At 47.6% G+C, this 8521-nt stretch overlaps 1 long non-coding RNA gene across 1 annotated transcript; it reads right to left on the minus strand.

The window, feature by feature from the left end:
- Positions 1-3716: 3716 nt before the first annotated feature.
- Positions 3717-7281, minus strand: LOC144458675 (uncharacterized). The gene is made up of 3 exons (XR_013488056.1): positions 6245-7281; positions 6072-6141; positions 3717-5913 (listed from the first exon to the last, which is right to left on the minus strand). It is a non-coding gene; the product is annotated as an uncharacterized LOC144458675 (long non-coding RNA).
- Between the last annotated feature and the right edge of the window lie 1240 nt (positions 7282-8521).

An 8521-nucleotide genomic window follows, 5' to 3' on the forward strand; every position in this document is an offset into this window, starting at 1 on the left:
GATGCCTGGCGTCTTAGCGGACCGCGAGGAGAAAGCGTTTTACTTCCGGTGTTGCAGGTAATTATGTCCTGACAGCCCCTGGCCAGTCAGAATGTCCCACCTGGCCACACTCATCCCCCCAAAAGAAAAAAAAATCAGTGTCCCCACTGGTTGCTGCTAGCCCTACTCTCCCCCCTTCGGACAGCCGATCTAGGCCAATTAAAAGGGTTTGAATGCATGCCTGCAGTGCTCCGCTTTGACCGTCTCTCCGCCAAGGGGGGCCCCTCTTCTGGTTCCATGTCAGCTGCCTGTGACCAGTGGTCCTCCTGCAGCTCCCCCTGTTCTGCGGCTTACTCCCCCTCCTCAAGGCCTCCCTCTATTCCATTAAGAGTTTCAATTATTATGCTCCCTGCATCAGAATCCTCGTCACAACTGTCTGACCTTGTTCCATGTGCATCGGCCTGACTTCTGTGCAGTTTGCTCCAGGGGCACACAGCCGAAGCTCAACCCGGTTGACATTCCTGGGAGGCCGTGATCTATCCACTGGCACGACTGTGTAGACTGGTCTATTAGGACTCAACTGACTCACAATTTGGTGGGGGGTGGAAAGCCAGTGGTCCTGAATCTTATTCCTACCAGCTACCTGCAGGTTTCGGATGTAAACCAACTGTCCTGGGTGTAGCTGCGCATCCTTGGTGGGTGGCCCCCGGTACTGCTGCCTAGCCTCTGCTGCTCTTTGCATGTGCACCCCAGCATGATCATACGCCACCCGAAGGCGCTCTTGATGACCCAACACCCATTCCCCAACTCCTCCGGCAAATTGCTCCTCTTCTCCACCCAGAGCGAGATCTAACGGGGTGCAGGGCGCCCGTCCAAAGAGGAGAAAGTAAGGGGAATATCCAGTGCTTTGATGCTGTGTGGTGTTGTATGCATATACCACCTCTGGGAGATACTCGGCCCACCTCCTTTTCTTCTCTGGAGGGAGAGCACGTAGCAGGTCATGGAGTGTTTGATTAAATCTCTCGCACTGGCCATTTCCCTTTGGGTGGTAGGGAGTTGTTCTACTCTTCCGCATTCCATACAACTTACAGAGCAACTGCAACACCTCTGCTTCAAAACACCTGCCTTGGTCTGAGTGCAACCGGGATGGCACGCCATAGGGTTGAATCCACCCCTTAACCAGGCACTTTGCCACTGTGGTGGCCCGCTGGTCTTGAGTTGACATGGCAACTGTGAATTTGGAAAACATGTCTGTCAAAATTAAAACATTCTCCCTCCCATCTGAAGAGGGTTCCAACACTGTGAAGTCCATTGCCACCACTTCCAAGGGCCGGGATGCCAACAAGCTGCCCATAGAGGTCACGACCTTGGGTTGGGGCGCCTTAGAGACAATGCACCTCTCGCAGGACTTACAAAATTCTTCAACGTCTCTGTACATTCCTGGCCAATGATAGCGTCCACTCACAAGCTTGAAGGTTCGCTCAACCCCTTGGTGGCCGTGTCCCCCATGCATCTGACTCAGCACCTCCCCCTGCAATGCTCGAGGCAAGATCAGCTGCTTCTGCGGGCCCTCCCCTGGCTTTTCTCGTTGGCGATACAAGACCCCCTCACATTCCACCACCCTGTCCCATTGCCGCAACAGCTCTAATGTTTTCGACGATTCACTCAGCCGCTCTTCACGGTCGGGTTTCTCTGCTCTAGCCCAGTACTTGAAAAAGGCAGCAACTTCAGGGTCAGCCTGTTGTAATCTGGCTAGAGATGATGCACTATAGAGTGGGAAGCTGGTCGTGGATCCATTTTGGGGGTTGGGCTCTGCTATATGTTCATCACACTCGATATGCTGGGGGGCGGGTGGTGCAGAGTGGTTATCTGAGCAAGGATCCTCTTCATCGGAGAGTGGCTCTAAGCACTGCCTGGACAAAGCATCTGCTGCTGTGTTCTGCCGGCCAGGGCGGTATACTATCTCATAGTCAAACCGGGCCAACTCTGAGACCCATCGCTGCTCCACAGCTCCTAATTTTGCAGTCTGCAGATGGCTCAGTGGATTGTTGTCAGTCAGGATTGTGAACTTCTTGCCGATACAATACTCTCGAAATTTGTCTGTAACTGCCCACTTGAGGCCCAGCAACTCCAGCTTCATGGCACTATAATTTTCCATATTTCTCTCTGCTCCCCGGAGGCCCCTGCTGGCGAATGCTACTGGCCTCCTCTGCCCGTTGACCTCCTGAGACAAGATGGCTCCCAGCCCCTGGTGGCTGGCGTCAATCTCTAGGGTAAAGGGCTTGGAAAAATCTGCATACGCCAACACCGGGGCAGACACTAGCATCTGTTTGAGGGTCTGAAATGCCATTTCACATGCAGGGCTCCAGTGTTTGCAGAATAAGCGTGCAGGTAGGGGCTGCCGCTGTCGGTCTTTCTTAAATGAACCCAAGGCAGAGAGGGCATGGAGGGGGGCTGCAATGCTTGCGAAGTTCCTCACAAACCTCCAATAGAAGCTTGCGAAGCCAAGGAACGACCGCAACTCAGCCCCACACTGAGGGCTTCTCCACTCTGCCACCACTCTAATCTTCTCTGGGTCAGTTGCCACCCCCTGTGCCGAAATGATGTGACCCAGATAGGACACCTCAGACTGGAAGAAGGAACACTTGCTGAGCTTCACCTGCAAGTTGAACTGCTCAAACCGTGAGAGCACCAGATCTAGCCGCTGCAAGTGTTGTTCAAATGTTGACAAAAAAACAACAACATCGTCCAAATAGAGCAGCAAGGCTTGGAACCACTGATCCCCCAGGATGCGCTCCATGAGCCGTTGAAAAGTCCCTGGTGTGTTGCACAAACCGAACGGCATTCGGTTGAATTCATACAACCCAAACGGTGTACAGAATGCTGTCTTCTGTCGATCTTTTTCCGCCACTTCCACCTGGTTATATCCGCTGGCCAAATCCAGCGTAGAGAACCACCTCGCACCAGTCAGGGAGTCCAGGGATTCTTCGATGGGCGGAAGTAGATACGCATCCTTTTGAGTCTTCGCATTCAACTGTCTGTAATCAACACACAAACGAATTGACCCATCTTTTTTTCGAACTATCACCAGGGGGGAAGAGTACGGGCTACTACTTTCTCTTATCACTCCCTGTTCTAGAAGCTTCTTGATGTGATTTTTCACCTCTTCATACTGACTAGGGGGGATTCTCTGATATCTCTCACACACAGGTGTATCGTCAGTCACATGGATTTCATGTTGGATAAGGTTGGTGCACCCTAAGTCACTATCAGAAGAAGCAAAAACATGTGAATGTTTACACAAAAGTTGTCTAGCTTGTTCTGCCTGACTGTCGGAAAGCCCAGGGAAGCGCAATTTGGCTATCTCCAGGGGCACTTCTCGAACCCCTGTGACTATCTGCTGCTCCCTGATCATAACTTGCTCCTGCTGTGGCCCCACCCGCTCAAAACAAACTGAAATGTCTTCTCCAGCTATGACTTCAGCAGACTGCAGCGACGCCAAGCGAGTATAAGCTTTCAACCGGACATCAGTGCTCCCAACATTGATAACCGGGACAACCAAATGGCCATTGCTAACCTCCACATATGCAGTGGAGACCACTAGGCCCTTGGGCAAACCCCCCTCCTCAAACCCCAAAGGCTCGACTAACATAGAAGACCGGGAGGAGAACTTACTACTGGGTGTGGACGCTGGAACCAAGCACACTGAACCAGCTGGGACTAGGATGGGGGAGGCGGCAGAAACGTAACTCTTACTCTCCCACGATATGGCCTGCTCATTCAGGCATGCTGCGAAGGCATACTCCCAACCCGTACCAAACACTGAGGGTGGCAGTGGGCCAGAACTCTTACCACAGAGCATGAGTTCATAACACTTCTTAATCACATTCATACCAATTAGGCCTGGCACTCTTCGCTTGCGTTCTTGTGCAATCTCCCCAACCGGATCTTTTACCACCACTATACCTCTCCCTGGTATAGTCTTGCCCAATGCCACAGCCTCAATGTCAGTTTCAAAATAACCAATGTATGGGATGTCCAACCCCTGAGCCGCACTCAAATGTAACCAGCTACAGTCATCTAGCCCTTTTCCCAATTTTGGCTTCAAATGTTGGTTGAAAAAGCTTGCAGTAACAGAGGAAATATTTGACCCCATATCCAACAAGCATTGAAACTTCACACCCCCAACGGAGATCTCCACGGTGGGGCTCTCCCCTACCAGACATTCATAAACCCGAGGATCAACATTAGATAGTGAGCCTAACTGTGCCCCACCTGTGGTTTGGCTCTCCACCGCAGGGGGCGCTAGTTTCCCGCCTGCTCAGATATTTGGACAGCCCCATCGCTCACTCTGGGAGTTTCAGCAGCAACGTTGTGGCTCTGGCTATGGCTGCCCCGTGCGTTATCACAATACCGCGCAATATGGCCGACCTTCTGGCAATTAAAGCAGATGGGTTGGCCAGATGGATCAAATCGAGGCCCCCTTCCCCGAGTAGGTGCACGCCGCGGCCCTGACATCTGCCAGTTAGCTACTTCTGTGACAGATCATTTATCAAGGTTTGCTGTTGCTGTAACATACCTAAAACTTTAGCAAGAGTGGGGTCAGGTTTTACCTCCACTGCAGCTGTCACAACACTTGGCCCCCCTGCTGAAGCTTCTTCCGTCTCTCTACCCCAAATTCAACTTCCTCCTCCCACTGGAGAGCTTCCTTGCGGAGATCAAAGAAAGATATAGTAGGCTGTTGTCTAATTGCTTTTTTAAGCTCCCTACGAAGGCTAATGTCACACACATTCTCGGAAAATTGGTCACGCAAAACAAACTCTCCTGCCCACGCCCTACTTACTTTACAATGGTTGATCTCTTCCATGATAGCCATTAACGCGTGAGACTACTCGTGCACTGACTCACCTTCCTTTTGCCTTCTCTCAAAGAACTGTTTTTGTAACTTAGTGAGCGATGGAGGCTGCCCATATATCTCTTTAAGAACCTCCAACACCTGATCTGGATCTGACCGTACTGCTTGGGGTTGATACTTTATCTCTTGCCTGGCTTCTCCCCCAAGTTGCTCATAAATGAATGCCGCTTTTTCTGCACCAGAAAAGGGGCGATAACTCAGCGTGACATTTAACTCATCTAACCAGTCATAAAATGTAGTACTCGTACCACCAGTGAAAGTTGTACACTTCTTTTCTTTAGGCAGATATACAATACGTTCTCTGCAGCTAGCTGGTGCACTTGCAGTCTCTGCCGCCTGCCCGCTGAGGGCGTCAATCCTAGCCTGCAATTCTACTCTTAAAGTGTCATTAGCATCCTTCAGCTTAGCTATGGTTTCCTTATCCAGCTGTGCTCTGGCTTTAAGGGCATTTACCTTTTGTTGTAACTCATCCGACATTGTTACTTATGTGCAGGGCAGGCAGACAGAAACTGTCACAATGATATTAAACGTAGCTGGTGGCGACTTCCGTGATGGCTGATCTTGCTTCTCCTGCTGTGACTGCTTCAACGCTGGCACTGCTCCAGTCCACTTTCCCTCCACACGCACACACGCCCCAAGCACTATGTAAAACCCAGCTTGTCTCCTTTAATACTCAAGACTGCTGTATTTTAAAAAGTAGACCCTGCTCACAGCGCCAAACTGTAACCTTGCGATAAGATCACTTAAGAGTCATACTTCTTAATGACCAGCAGTCAATCCCTTAGTTATATAAAAATAATCTTTATTACAATTTTAGCAAAATATATAAAAGGAGTTTTTTTGACACAATACAAAAATAGAAATTTGAAGAAAGGAGACAAACTGGACCTTATTCCACAAATGACAAACACTACCGTACTAGCACTATAAGTGCAATAGTGCTTTAAGGCTCACAGGGCAACTAAGCTCAAAATGAAACATATACAGCGGACTGGAGCAGATTACTGGCTCGGCGGTCACTGTCAACACAAACAAAAAGTTCCCTTTTAAACCCACATAATGTATCTTGTTGCAGACAAATGAGCATACAGTAAGTTATACAGTCAATTATAATAAACAAAAAGAAATGACATAATTTACATATTAAATACATCGCAACAAAAAGGTACACACTCACCTCGCTACGGTGCACTCATAAACACATCCAAAAAACAACTCAGGACCTGGGTCTGGCAACTGGCCTCACACTGTGCAATCAAAAGGAACCACACAGCATAAACCTCATGTCACAATATCACAAATGTCATACTGAAATAAAGAAAAACAAAAGTTCAACAATAATCAAAATACCTGCGAACCCCTGGCTCGTGCATACCGGCTACCTCCCCTTCAGTGCAACTGCTCGGCCGACAGCAGTGCCCTGAAGAAAGTTTTACACTCGGTTCAACCATACACTTCACTATACTGCGAGCACGTAAATGTGATACAAGCAAGTAAATACAATCAATCAGTCAGTTTTATTTATAAAGCCCAATATCACAAATCACAATTTGCCTCACAGGGCTTTACAGCATACGACATCCCTCTGTCCTTATGACCCTCGCAGCGGATAAGGAAAAACTCCCCAAAAAAACCCCTTTAACGGGGAAAAAAAACGGTAGAAACCTCAGGAAGAGCAACTGAGGAGGGATCCCTCTTCCAGGACGGACAGACGTGCAATAGATGTCGTACAGAACAGATCAGCATAATAAATTAACAGTAATCCGCATGACACAATGAGACAGAGAGAGAGAGAGACAGAGAGAGAGACAGAGAGAGAGATGCAGGTAATAACAGTAGCTTACAACAACATTATTGAAAGTAATAATATTATAGTTAGAGTTCTGGCTACTGTGGTACAATATGTTGAAAGTATGTATTAATATCTGGCAGTATACATGTGTGACAATAGTCATATGTGTATAATAACAGTAGAAGTATGACTAATGACTAATGATGGCAGTAGCAGCAGGAGGCATCTGGCAGGACCACGGCAGCAGCACAACCACACACGTCACGCTGTCCAGGCACCGCTGCGATATGAGTTAATCTGAGAGACAGTGGAGCACAAAGGCTCCGGAGAAGAAGCCGAGTTAGTGACATCCAGAATGGCCGAGTTAGCAAGATGCAGTAATAGAATACGAGAGAGAGAGAGAGAAGGAGAGAAGGTGCCCGGTGTATTATGGGGGGGTCCTCCAGCAGACTAGGCCTAAGTCAGCCTAACTAGGGGCTGGTACAGGGCAAGCCTGAGCCAGCCCTAACTATAAGTTTTATCAAAGAGGAAAGTCTTAAGTCTAGTCTTAAATGTGGAGACGGTGTCTGCCTCCCGGACCGTAACAGGAAGATGATTCCACAGGAGAGGAGCCTGATAGCTGAAGGCTCTAGCTCCTGATCTACTTTTGGAGACTTTAGGGACCACGAGTAACCCTGCGTTCTCAGAGCACAGTGTTCTGGTGGGATAATATGGCACTATGAGCTCACTAAGATATGATGGAGCTTGACCATTTAGAGCTTTATAAGTTAACAGTAGGATTTTAAATTCAATTCTGGATTTTACAGGGAGCCAGTGCAGAGAAGCTAAAACAGGAGAAATATGATCACGTTTCTTAGTTCCTGTTAGTACACGTGCTGCTGCATTCTGAATTAGCTGGAGAGTTTTTAAGGACTTACTAGAGCTACCTGATAATAGAGAGTTACAGTAATCCAGCCTAGAGGTAACAAAAGCGTGGACCAATTTTTCTGCATCTTTTCGGGTCAGGATAGGCCTAATTTTCGCAATATTACGCAGATGAAAAAATGCAGTCCGTGAGGTTTGTTTTAAATGAGAATTAAAAGACAAATCTTGATCAAATATTACTCCAAGGTTTCTTACGGTAGTGCTAGAGGCCAGAGCAATGCCATCTAGAGAAACTATGTCATCAGATAAAGAGTCTCTGAGTTGTTTGGGGCCAAGAACAATAACTTCAGTTTTGTCTGAATTTAACATCAGGAAATTGGTGCTCATCCAAGTTTTTATGTCTTTAAGGCAGTTATGGAGTTTAGTTAATTGATTACTTTCTTCTGGCTTCATCGATAAATACAACTGAGTATCATCCGCATAACAATGAAAATTTATAGAGTGATTTCTAATGATGTTACCTAAAGGAAGCATATATAGAGTAAATAGGATTGGTCCGAGCACAGAACCTTGCGGAACTCCAAAACAAACTTTGGTACGTAAGGATGATTCATTATGAACATCAACAAACTGAAAACGATCAGATAAATAAGATTTAAACCAGCTTAGTGCAGAACCTTTTAGGCCAATTAAGTGATCCAGTCTCTGCAGTAGAATTTGATGGTCAATTGTGTCAAACGCCGCACTAAGATCTAATAAAACAAGTACAGAGACAAGTCCTTTGTCTGAAGCAATCAGAAGGTCATTTGTAATGCAACAACACATATTATTATAAAGACGTTTTTACAACGCTAAAAGTACTCACACAGCAATACAACAAGACGCTAACACGATGCCTGGCGTCTTAGCGGACCGCGAGGAGAAAGCTTTTACTTCCGGTGTTGCAGGTAATTATGTCCTGACAGCCCCTG

Source organism: Epinephelus lanceolatus, chromosome 18, assembly GCF_041903045.1.
Source record: "Epinephelus lanceolatus isolate andai-2023 chromosome 18, ASM4190304v1, whole genome shotgun sequence".
Lineage (NCBI taxonomy): Eukaryota > Metazoa > Chordata > Actinopteri > Perciformes > Serranidae > Epinephelus > Epinephelus lanceolatus.